Genomic DNA, 12,119 nt, shown 5'->3' on the forward strand with positions numbered 1-12,119 from the left:
AGTCAGCATTGCCCTTGGAGCCTGACTGCCTGCAGTCCCCTATAAAAGCCCTGTAACCCTGTTGCCCGGGGGCCCAGATTTTGGAGCACAAGCTCATCTGGGTCCGCTGGTGTAAAATAAATCCGAGTTCTCCTACTTCTCTGACTGTACTTGGTCTCTCACGGTCTGATTCTTATTTTTCCACAATACCCTAGCATAAATTCATGACATAAAAAAGCAAAACACCCTGATTATAATTTCTCAGGTTAATTCCTCATTCCAATCTCCCCTCACTCAGATTACCTTCACTAAATTTATTTAACTTTATAACCTAATCAATCACAGAAAGAAACAATACAGGTATCATGCTTTTAAACTTTTTAAAGGAGATACCCATGTCTGTATTGAGTTGCTTTTATTTGCAAAAGTGAGAAATACATTTCAACTTGGCGCTAAGCAAAAAAGAGACTTTCTTTTTGTATTTAACTGGAAAGGTCCTTACACAGCTGGACCCAGGTGCTCAACAAAAGCCAGAATCACCCCGTTCTAGCTTTTCCCTCTGCCTTCCTCACTTCCAGACTGGGTCTTCTCAAAAGAAAACAAACGTGGTCTCGAGAAATTCAAACCTACAAATCTAGCAGGTGGACAAGACTATCGGAACCCTACTAAAGAAAAATATCCAACCATCTCCGCCAAAGTCTCGGGGAAGGTTCTCATTAACTTGGATTAGATAACAGGTCTACTACCAAAACGTTACTGCATTTATCTGAAATAACAAAAAAGATAACAAAAAACAGGGTACGGGATAATTTAACTACAATTACAAATAAAATATGATACTATTATTTGGTTTAATGAAGAAAAACAATCTTGCATTTTTTTTCCCCTGGAAAATGCATATGATTGCTTTTATAAAAACAACAATCTACATTTCACCTGTTTTGTCTGTTATAAAATTAATAGCCAAATTCACTGTCCAGTAAAATACTGAGCTTATTTCAGACATTGAGAAACATGAATTCAGATGTGGGAAACATAGGCAAAACAACAACAAAAAATTAAATTTCCTTACTGCCTATAGCTCATTGACAAGTCCTTGAAACATTCAGAGACTTTCCTCTTAATACTCAGCTGTCTGGAGTTTAATACTTTGCTAAAGGCAAAAGGTGATCATAGCTTAACATTATCCTGACCCCCCAGGATACTGTAAGTCTTCTCTGACATACAAAAATTCCTTTAGAAACTTCCTTTATCTCTACCTCCCAAGATACATATTAGTAATCATCCTCCAAGCATGTGGCCCACTGATATACACCTGAAGGGTCTCATAAAAAAGGGTTTACTGAACAGTAATAAATGACCTTTTCCGAACAATAGCTAGCCCCCTCAGGGTCCTAGAAATCTTGCCTCTAAAATTCCCTACAGGGGTGCCTGGGTGGCTCAGTCAGTTTAGCGTCTGCCTTCAGCTCTGGTCATGATCCCAGGGTCCTGGGATTGAGCCCCGAGTCGGGTTCCCTGCTCAGCCGGGAGTCTGCTTCTCCCTCTCCCTCTGCCTGCTGCACCCCTTGCTTGTACTCTCTCTCTCTCTCTGTCAAATAAATAAATAAATAAATAAATAAAATCTTTTAAATAAAATAAATGAATAAATAAATAAAATTCCCTAGAGACTTAGGCAATTCCCTGAGCCCCTCCCAACTTACAAGTGTATCATCGGATTCCGTCACACAACACGGTCTAGCCTTTTCTGCCCCCAGATCCTGTCCCCATGCTTTAGTAAAACCACCTTTTTGCAGCGAAGGTGTCTCAAGAATTCCTTCTGTGCCATTGGCCCTGAACCCCAACATTTCCACATCAGATTCCCTCCGCTCTTTTTAGATCAGTGGTTTTCAAATTTGGCTGCCCACTGAAATCATTTGAGGAGTTTTAATTCCTGTTTCCTAATTCTAATCTCAGAAATTATGATTTAATGGATCTGGAGTTTTGACCTGGATATGAGGTGTTTAAAATCTTCATTTTGAAAACTTTGGTTGACGTTCTGCGTGGCTTTCACCTCAAATGCTTTCAAAAGTTTTATGAATAAATGATGACTTATTTCATACCCCAGAAAAACAGCTTCTCTTAGCTGACTAGGAAGTACACATGAAGATAAATTTTTGTCCTTCCATAGGATCCTTTGCTTACTTCTATTGCAGCTTTTATCAGAGCATGTCCCAATTTTTGTTTCTCTCCTTTACACTAAACTGATAGCACCTAGAAGTTACGCTCTGTGCTTTGTGTATCTGTAGCTCTAGTATCTACTACAAAGACCATCTGAGTTTTATTTTCTTGTAACCGAATGTATATCGAATAATAAATCATTACTTCTGCAAGCTTATGTTGAAAAAGGCAAACTCACTTCCCCCAACACACAAGAAAAATTTTTATTTAATTCAAACTGTTCCAAATAACATGTTGAGGACCTTAACGTACATACCGCAATACATAATAAGAAGTGGGAAAATTAAAGTTCTTATATTAACACTACTGGTGGTTAAAGGGTGTTACACGTACAGAATTTAAGTCCACTGAAGTGTTTAGGAGGCAACTGATGAAGCATACTGAGGTTTTATTTTTATCCTTGCCAACTTGGAATTGGTTTAATATTCTGAACATGACATGAATATAGGTGGCTTTCTTCTGAATGATATTTGAAGTTCCATGATACATAAAATACTGACTGCACTAAAATACTGTTCTTACATCTTAAAGCAAAGGTTCCCTTCTCCTTTAACTCCCTGTTTTCCTTTCTGAAACTTTTTTTTTTTTTTAGGATAGAAGGTTAGGGAAAAACTAATCTATATTGTGTTTATAGACTTCTAGGTTCCTGTGAGAGTCACTCTCATCACCTATTTACTCACTTAACAAATATTTATTAAATAATGTGTTCATTATGCTATTTTGAATTTTTTAATTTAGTTCTAATAATCCTGTAGATTATTATGCCATTTTACTGATAAAAAAAAAAAAGTTGGAAGCAGAAAAACTAAACAAACTGAAGACTTGCCTGATGTTATGGGAGGTCATCAAGAGGACGTGACTGCCAGTTGACCTGTGAGCTGGAACACTGGGAAGGCTTCTCACTCCCTCCTTGGAATGTGCACTCCATTAGCCTTTCTGGTTAGAAGCCGCCCTAAGGACATAACCTTGAGATACCCACACGGTATTAAGACTATCTGCATCATCTCTGCGACTGAACCAAGGTAAGTCTTCTTTATAAACTAAGGTCTGGCAGGCGGATACACAGATCTACTGTCTTGTGGCCACAGAGGCTGAGCCTTGTTTGTAAATTCCTTTGCTTATTAACACGGCCACCTACCAATTGAAGCGGCTTCTGGCCTCTCCCTGCCCTCAGGCCAGTTTCAGATTTCACCAGGGAAGCTCCCAAGGCGGTTGCAAACGGATACCTGATACTAACAACTAGTACGTGTTCAAAAGGATTTAACCTAAATATTCCTTACTCAGAAATCCATATTCTTTATATACCACCACAAACATAATTGCTAACATTTAACAACTATTAGAGGCATGCTAAATCCTCCCATTCTGAATTCTGCAACATTCTTTCATATGGTAAGTGAAATTGGGATTTTTCATTTATGTCGAAGGCAAACTAAAGCGCACTTTGGTAAACAGTGCACATAAGGGCCTCTGGTTTGGCTCAATCCCACGCTTGGGGCAGCCTTTCTTCTGGGACATATGCCGACAGCTGTTTTTGTTTTGTTTTGTTTGGTAGGCTCCATGCCCAACATGGGGCTTACACTCACCACCCTAAGATTAAGAGTCCAGTGCTCTAGTGACTCAGCCAGCCAGGAGCCCCCTCTAGCTGGTTCTGGAACTGAAACAATGTGAGTTCACTGCTTGGTAAGTCAGCAACTGCACTGGGTTGATCTGCACGCAAAGAAACAATTGTAGCACATAAGGAGGTCAGAGGGAACGGCTTGCAACGCCCTGACTCCCCATGCAAGGGTGAACGGGTTCTTACTATTTAGGGTTAGGATGACTATTTGGAGAGGGAAGCCTTGTCCGGCCCTGTAGAGGCGGGGCAAGGTTGCACATGCGCCTTAACTAAACACGCCTTACACACTTACACTGTATGTTATGTAAATGAGGCTGAGTCTCCGCCTTAGGTGGAGAATTTAGTATTATAATGAGGTAAAGGTCATCAGTCATTCTGGAGGTCACTCCTTTGTCAGTCTGTACAGATCCACGTCCGGAGTTAAGCTCCAACTGGTCTGGGAGGGCTGGACGTCTGGTCTGGGCAGTCAGATCCCTCCGGGGGCGGTTTCACTTTTAGATTATCTCTTAAGGATAAACAGGGGACAAAGGTCCCTGAGTAGGAGTTGGGCAGTAAAGGTCAGGTCTAGCTGGTGACGGTTTTGTGTAACAGCCACATATCAAGGTAAAGACCAAAAAAAAAAAAAAAAAAAAAAAAAGATTCATGACGGAAGTCTTGCTGAAAACTCACAACTACAAGATTTCTTTCTGTCCCTCTTCACTGTGGTGTCTAAATATGGTGTCTCTCCCGATCAGATGGGGCGACGATCAGGTGGCAGCTTGGCGCGTGAATTCACCTGGGGCAGAACCAGGGAGCTAGAAGGTGACTGAAGACGCGGCAAGGGAACTACAGGTAAGACAGCAAAGGAGAGGCTGTCTGCAATGAGGCGGTGCGTGGGGGCTGTTTTTAAAGGGGAGGACGAGGAGGTATGTTGCTGCAAGGGATTTTCTCTTTTTTGGTACCCGTGCCTCCTCGTAAGTAGCCCACTGGTCAATTAGGGCCTATGGATATTTTGAGGTGGGTCGCTTGATGGTCCCATCTCTATTCAGCCAGGGGGTTGGGGTCACTTTGGGCGCTTCTGCCTTGATCAAGTTTCCACTGCTCAAGCCTATTGTCTAAAAGGGGGCCTCTGCATTTACCATGTATTTAGTTATAAAATCAACGTTTTATAACTGATTATCTACATAAAGATTTAATAGGTCGATTCCTGTTTATGAGCTGCTGTCTTCAAGACAATTTGCTTAATTATGACAAACTTACTGTGAGTGACAAAATATTTTTTAAAATGCAGAGTATACTAATTACTGTGATACAATTCTTTTTAATTTTTCTAGATCAGTCATTTACAACCAAGGGCTATTTTCCCCCTCAGGGGACCCTGGACAATGTTTAGAGACATTTTTGGTTGTCATTTAGGTTGGAAGTGGGTGCTGCTGTAATCTAGTAAACCATAACAAAAAATCCAGTGGGTCCATTGCGGCCGTAGCCAGGCGTGCTGCAAACCACTCCACAATGTGCACGGCAACCTCTTACAACAAAAATATTTGGCAGTCCAATACGTTGAGGGTTCTAAGTTGAGATGCCTCGCTCTAGATGTATTTGTATCATCAAAACCAATCCTATAACCTAAATTTATTGCTATGTTCTGTTTAACTGCTGTGCATGGTGAATTAAAGAGAAGGATAAACTTTTTGCAACTTAACAATCATTAACAGACAATCATGACTTAAAATATTAAAGATTGATAGAACCTTGGCTAACCATTTTCTTAAAATGTTGAAAACAAAATTGTGTGTTAAAAAGAGGTAGCCATGGGGCCTGGTGACTCAGTCAGTTACGTGTCTCCGAGGGTCCTGGGATAGAGTCCTACATCGGGCTCCCCCCTCCCGCCCCCCCCATCAGCTCAGCAGGAGGTCTGCTTCTCCCTGTCCCTCTACAGCTCCCCCTGCTTGTGCTTGCTGTCTGTCAAATAAATAAAATCTTTATTAAAAAAATTAAATAAATAAAAAATAAAATGAAAAGAGGTAGCCAAATTCTTTCTAACAGTGTACTGATGGGAAGTCCTGGAAATGTGCTCTTAAGGAAACAAAGGGTAATTATTTCCTGAAACTTTCTTGGAAGCTGACTTAAGGAAGAATTTTGATGTACATGTTTTGTCAGATGGCTAGTCAGGATAAGTCAAAGCCCAGGAACTGACTTTATCCTGACAAGAATAGTCAATGTATTGGTGCCTTTAAGATGGAAGGTACAATTGGGAATTACTAAGGCTTTACTGAGTCACTCCATTGGGATGCATGAAAAATTAACTCTGAATATTACATGTATTACTTAATTCCCACAATGACCCTGTGAATAAGTATTGTTATTATCCATTTTACCAATTATGTAATCAACTAGTTCAAGGTCACTGAGCTGGCAGGTTGTGGAGTTGGGGCCAGAACACCTGTCTTCCTACCCCAAGGCTGTGTTCATTACCACCATGTTTTTCTGCTTCATCATATTTTAAGAATAATAACAACAGATTTACTGGTCACAAGTAAACACTACCCCACACAAAAAAAAACAACAGCAAAACAAACTTTTCTTACTTGTAACTTTTGTAACCTAGATATCTAAGTACTTACTTTTTTGATCATCATTTCACTGTGAAGTGACAGAAGCTTTAATGCTCCTTTTAAGTCAAAAGAGATATTTTCCACAGCAGGTGCTCCCCATTTATATGAACTTAACATATTTCTGCCCTGACAGTTAAAAAAGGGGAAAAGACAGACCTGTAGAAAGCCAAAATCATTTGCTGCTACTTACCACCTGAGGGTGGGGGGTGGGGGGGAAACACAACCTGTTCTTTATATTATCTGAAATTAAAAAAATAACATAAGTAGATCACTTTAAACTTAGGCCTTAAACATTTGACCATCTAACGATGTCTCTTTCTTAAGAATACACCAAGATAATATTTCTGATACATCAGAAAGTTAGATTTGAAAATAACAGCTTTGATGTGAAAGTATTAAGCTCCTATCCATAAATTTCTAAGTTTAAAATCCCTGCTTCAATATTCAAACCCAACTCTTCTCTTTTGAAACATTTATCTTTAAGCCAATTTCAGTGGGCTGCAGAAACTATTTCATGCTTTACCGCTACTTCTTTTAATCCTCTCTTAATAATTTATTCAAGCGATGCAATATCAAAGTAGAAAACACTCGGAATTTAGAAACCCACAAAGAAAAAAAATTGAAATACCTGAAGATTTATAATATCAAAGATAAGCACTGCAAACCTTTTTGTGCATATCCTTCTGGGATGTGACATAACAAAACATTTAAAGTTCCTCATCCCTGAATCTCACTAAAATATATTGTCAATAAATTGCTAAGTCAATCAATTGATACGTACTGCATTTTTGTTACCTAATACTTTCTTCATAACTAAAATATTATGCTAATCCTGTGTTTTTAAATGTTTAATTTCCATTATAATGTTTTAGTGAACATTTTGTTTTGTCCATCTTTGTATATATTTCCTGAAGACAATTGAACAAAATGGAATTGTTGGAGAAAAGTATGCATTCTTATTGATGCTGACCAGTTAGTTATCTACCAGAATATGTACAGAAAGTCCTATTCCTTCCATTTGGGAATTTGAGTATCTGCTTATCAAAACCTCACTACCACTTAGTACTTATTTTTGCTTATTAAAATGCTGGTTTAATTCCAGATTTGTTGAGTAATAGTGATCCTCAACGTTTCTTTGTTTCTCATTTCTATTTCTTTCTTACCAGTTTGAATTATATTTTCCTACTAGTTGTTTGACTCTTATTTGTAAGATTTCTTTGGAAATTTATAAAAATATTAATCATTGCAAATATTTTTTTCTAATTACCATTTATTTATGCCACAAATGCATATTCGTATTCACTACAAGCTACGCAGTGTTCTAGTGATATAACAATAATTAGGAAAAGCTAACAAGATCAGACTCTCATTGATCCTATGGTCTGTGGTTATTAATTAATCACACAAAATAAATGCAAAGTTATAAATGTTTTGATGGAAAATATTGCTGTTTTTTTAAAAAATATACTCCTTAGACTGCGTAAACCAGAAAAGGCCTTTCAGAAAAATGATGCTTAGCACAAGCTGACAGGTGGATTGGTAAGCAGAGAGCATTTCTTGGGGACTGGCCAACCCCAAACTAAGAAAGTCCCCTCCCTGTAGGTTTCTGAGACTACCTCAAGTTGCTTGCTGACAGTCCAGGGAAAACAGATACACACGGCAGATACCAGGGCAAAATTACATCTACGAAACTCCAGACTTTACCAAAGGCTTTGATGTTGTTTTCCCCTAAAAACCACTATAAGAAGCTAGTAATTGATGCCAATGTGTAAGCTACTTTGGCACCAATTTATAAATTGAATTAAAAAAAAATCCTGTGATGGCACTGACAGTATGGATATCTTTGGAAGCACAGTAAGTAGTTCAGTACAACGGGCAACAAGCCATGCATTAACAAAACCATCGGGAAGGCTGCCTTTCACTCTCTGGATGGCTAACTCAACATGTTTAAAACAAAAGTATCTCTGCTGCAGAAAGCTTTCTCAGTAGGGAAAACAGACATGGTTAAGGGTGAATTGAATAGTAATAGGGTATCATATTTGCCTTGAATTCTGATAGGTTAATATTTAGGATAACATCAGATTATTTATTCATTCAACTAACAGATTTATTGTTTTCACAATTTTACAGTCTAAACTGACAAAAATAAAGCATTGTTTTTATTTTTCTGTATAGCTGAAGTTGATTTAGCTCTTAGGAGTCATTTTTTGCAGAACTGGACATCGATTCTTGCCAATTCAAGGTGATGTCTGATGATTTTTACTGTACTGTTTTCTTTCTTCCCAGGGTAATCTAAATACAGAGTAGGCTTACATATCCTCTGTGGTGTGCCGGTCAATGTGCTCTGGAGGGGGATGGGGGAAAGGCACCCATTTGTAAAGTTTCCAAGCTCGTGGTACAAGTGCAGTCATGGTTGGCCAATTTCAAGTTTCCAACCTGACATCAGTGAATGTGGAGTTGGAAGAAAATAACCCACAGTCAGCTCTAAATGAGCTGGTTTGAGCAGGTGCCAGTATACCACTCTCCATAGTCCCAGAATCGAGAAGAATGCTTTTTTTTGTCCTCACTGGCCTCTACTAAGGGCTAGCTTTTTCTACCTGTTTTGAGAATTGGCTTTTGTCTTCTTCATGAACAGTCCTGGTTAGTATTTTATCCAATCTTATGGAACAGGCAAAGCATGTTATCTGTTCTGGAAATAACACAATTATTCCTTTGGATGACTCTGCCCCAAATTCGGCTCCTTATGGCTTTTGCAGCTCCTGCCATGGAATCCATAATCCTCACAACAATTTCATGGCAGCTGGGTTAGTATTTCTCTCAGAGACTTGTATCCTAGAAATTTCTGGATATTATCCAAGTCTCATACAAGCTTAGGGAGATTTGGGAGTCTATATCAGACTGTCATTGACTAAACAGGCCACTTCACCATTTCTACTTTACTGCAGCCATGTTGGCCTACGGGCATTCTGCATTTATTTATCCATTTCCAGAGTTCCAGAGGATGGGTGGCCCGAAAGTCCCCTATTCTTTCAGATCCCAGACCTAACAGTTGACTTCAAGAGAGGTCATCTCCACTGCCATGCCTAGGTTTTGGCCCTAACCATGGTTGGGGGATATGAGAGCAGAGCCTATTCTAGCATCTAAACTCCATGTTCTGTTTTACTAATCCTCTCCAAGCTTCCGATCCCAGAGGAGTTTTATCTTTTCCCTGCTTTCAGGACAACAGCTCTAATTTAACTGCTGCATTATTTGTGACCCAGTAGTTCATGGATATAAACTCTAGCTCTTTAGTTTCCCAAGTTTAGCTCATGATAAGGACATCCTGATATTTAGAATTCTATTTTAGAAAAAAAAAATGTTCTTCTCTCTCCATTGCTTAGCTTTTGAGAATCAAAAGCACATTGGATTGCACATTACTGTTCCACAATAATTTAAAATATATACGTTTACAAAACAGAGCTGAGTGAGACTTTTTTTTTTATTATTTACATTTTTTCCTCCGAGGCAATGAAAACCACTATACCATTGAAATGTGGGACTTTAAAACAAACAACACAGGTTAAAATCCCCTCTATCATACTAAAATGAGTCCCCAAGGCTAGTTAAGTACTGGGGATATAATGATGAACAAGGTTAGACATGACTTCCACTTGTATAGAAGTTAGTCAAGTTGGAATATGGACCAGTTTCTTTAAAAAAAGGACAGCATGCTAAATGCTGAGAGAGAATAGTGCTGAGTACTATGTGAGGTTATAAAGCAGCAACCCTGCTCTAAGTTTATGTAGTCAGCAAACAATTCTATTGAAAACTGATGAAGGACTCTAATAAACTGTCTCAGGTTAGTATACAGATTAGTGTACATCAGATTTCATCCAAATTTCTGAAACAAGTACTATACATGGTTATATTGACCAAAAGGAAGGATCAATTGAGTTTGCTATTGTAAAGATAGCCCTTGGCTAGGGCAGAAAAGTGAAAGAGACATGGGGATGGGGAACAGAAACTCCATCGTTATGAAATTTTAAAAAAAAAGCTATAATTATTGCCAAACATGTTGAAAGTATGAAATCTATGATATTGTTCAATTCTCAGATGTCTTCTAAATTCTTTCCAAAACTATTAATGATTTCCATTGGCAAGAGGAAATGCTCCCCTCTCTCTTGGTATTGATGCTCAAAGCCAAAGCAGTAACAGTAAATACAAGTTTCAATCTTATAATTGGCTTCAGGATTTTAAATATTGTCCTTAAAATGGTTTTCAAGATATTTCCTCCATGAGCATTGTCTTTTGGGATCTGGCCAAAGGTTACATTAACCATTAGGGTAGATGTTGCCAATTTCTAAGCTGGTCAATGGGAAAGAAATCCCTTCATAAAAGAAAGTATTGCTTGGCACTGAATAAATAGGGCTTAGTCTGGACTCCTGCTGAATGAAGAAAAGGAGTAAAAAACAAAGATCTCACATGTTGTAAAATGATAGAGGAAGATATTTAGCCTCAAGACACCCTTATTAATAACTCTGGAGAACCCCAATGAACTTTTGGGTTCTATCTCTCAATATCACTGTATTAGATAAAAACTGATGAAATTTTTAAAATAGGCACTTAAAATAGCAATGATAAACCTCTTAAATGAAACAAATAACATATTATGATGAATAACCATTTTCCCAAATATCGAAATATTAAGAGAAGCATTGTTTTATAGTTTTGCAAATCTCTTAAGTGTCTGATTTAATAAATGACAGCAAGATTCACATATCTGCTTTTGTATTCACTTTGCTGTGACATTTTGTTTGGTTGAAGTATATGAAGAAAATCCGGTTTCATACAGACATCCTTCCTTGGAAAAGGAGAGAGTATTTTAATGTTTGTGAATAATTTTCTCTAATACCACACTAAATCCTGTCAAGTGACACTCGGTAAAGGTGAGTTACGGTATAGAATCTGGAACCATGTCAATGAAAACTTGTGCTTAGTTACATTAAAATTAATTGATTTTTCTTTCGTTTTGAATATAGGTTTTCTAATATGCAATGTTCAACATTAGTTCTTATTTATGCATAGCTCCTAGAATATTGACACATTACATTATACATTATCAAAATATCAAATTCATTAATATTACTACTTGTATCAAAAAGCCTTTAAGTATTAGGAAGCAGTCATGGCTGTGGTAGGTGATACAAGCTCTTCAAAATGCATTTTTTTTGAAAATCCAAATTTTGCCATTAGTGACAAATACTGTAATTGTTGTCATTTAATTTACCAGCTTATTTTTGAGAAATTATCTTCCTTAAGTCTGAAAACACATACTTTGGTTGTTGCTCTTTTACATAAAATGAATGGTGTTTGATAATAAAAGCAGCTAGCTCAACTCAGAAGGCAAATCTTGTGGCTTTCATTACAACGGAATTGCTTTATGTCTACTTTTTATTTTGTCACACACAAATATGAAAAAGGCGTTTGAAAAGATGATATGAAAAGGGTTGAGATTTAATCAAATTAATAATTTTTACTGCTTCATCAAGAACAGCCTTAGGTAAAATGGCCGTTTATTTCCCGGAATGTGAGTGCAAGGTGGCCAAGCGTACGATAACCACTAATGCAGTTCTGTGCACTTCCTCCATAGTACTAAACACCAGCTGTGTGACCCCCCAGCACATTGCACCATCAGTGTAAGCATCAAAACTAAAAATGGCAAAAATATCTTA

General features: G+C 37.9%; 1 long non-coding RNA gene across 1 annotated transcript in view; it reads left to right on the forward strand.

The window, feature by feature from the left end:
* The first annotated feature begins 3,708 nt into the window (after positions 1 to 3,708).
* LOC123001560 (uncharacterized) overlaps positions 3,709 to 12,119 on the forward strand; it is a 192,321-nt gene continuing 183,910 nt past the window's right edge. The window contains exons 1-2 of the long non-coding RNA XR_008958381.1: positions 3,709 to 4,417; positions 4,549 to 4,645. This is a non-coding gene — a long non-coding RNA (uncharacterized LOC123001560). The remainder of the gene's footprint in view (positions 4,418 to 4,548; positions 4,646 to 12,119) is intronic.

The sequence above is a fragment of the Ursus arctos genome, unplaced genomic scaffold (genome assembly GCF_023065955.2).
Source record: "Ursus arctos isolate Adak ecotype North America unplaced genomic scaffold, UrsArc2.0 scaffold_9, whole genome shotgun sequence".
In the NCBI taxonomy this organism is placed as follows: domain Eukaryota; kingdom Metazoa; phylum Chordata; class Mammalia; order Carnivora; family Ursidae; genus Ursus; species Ursus arctos.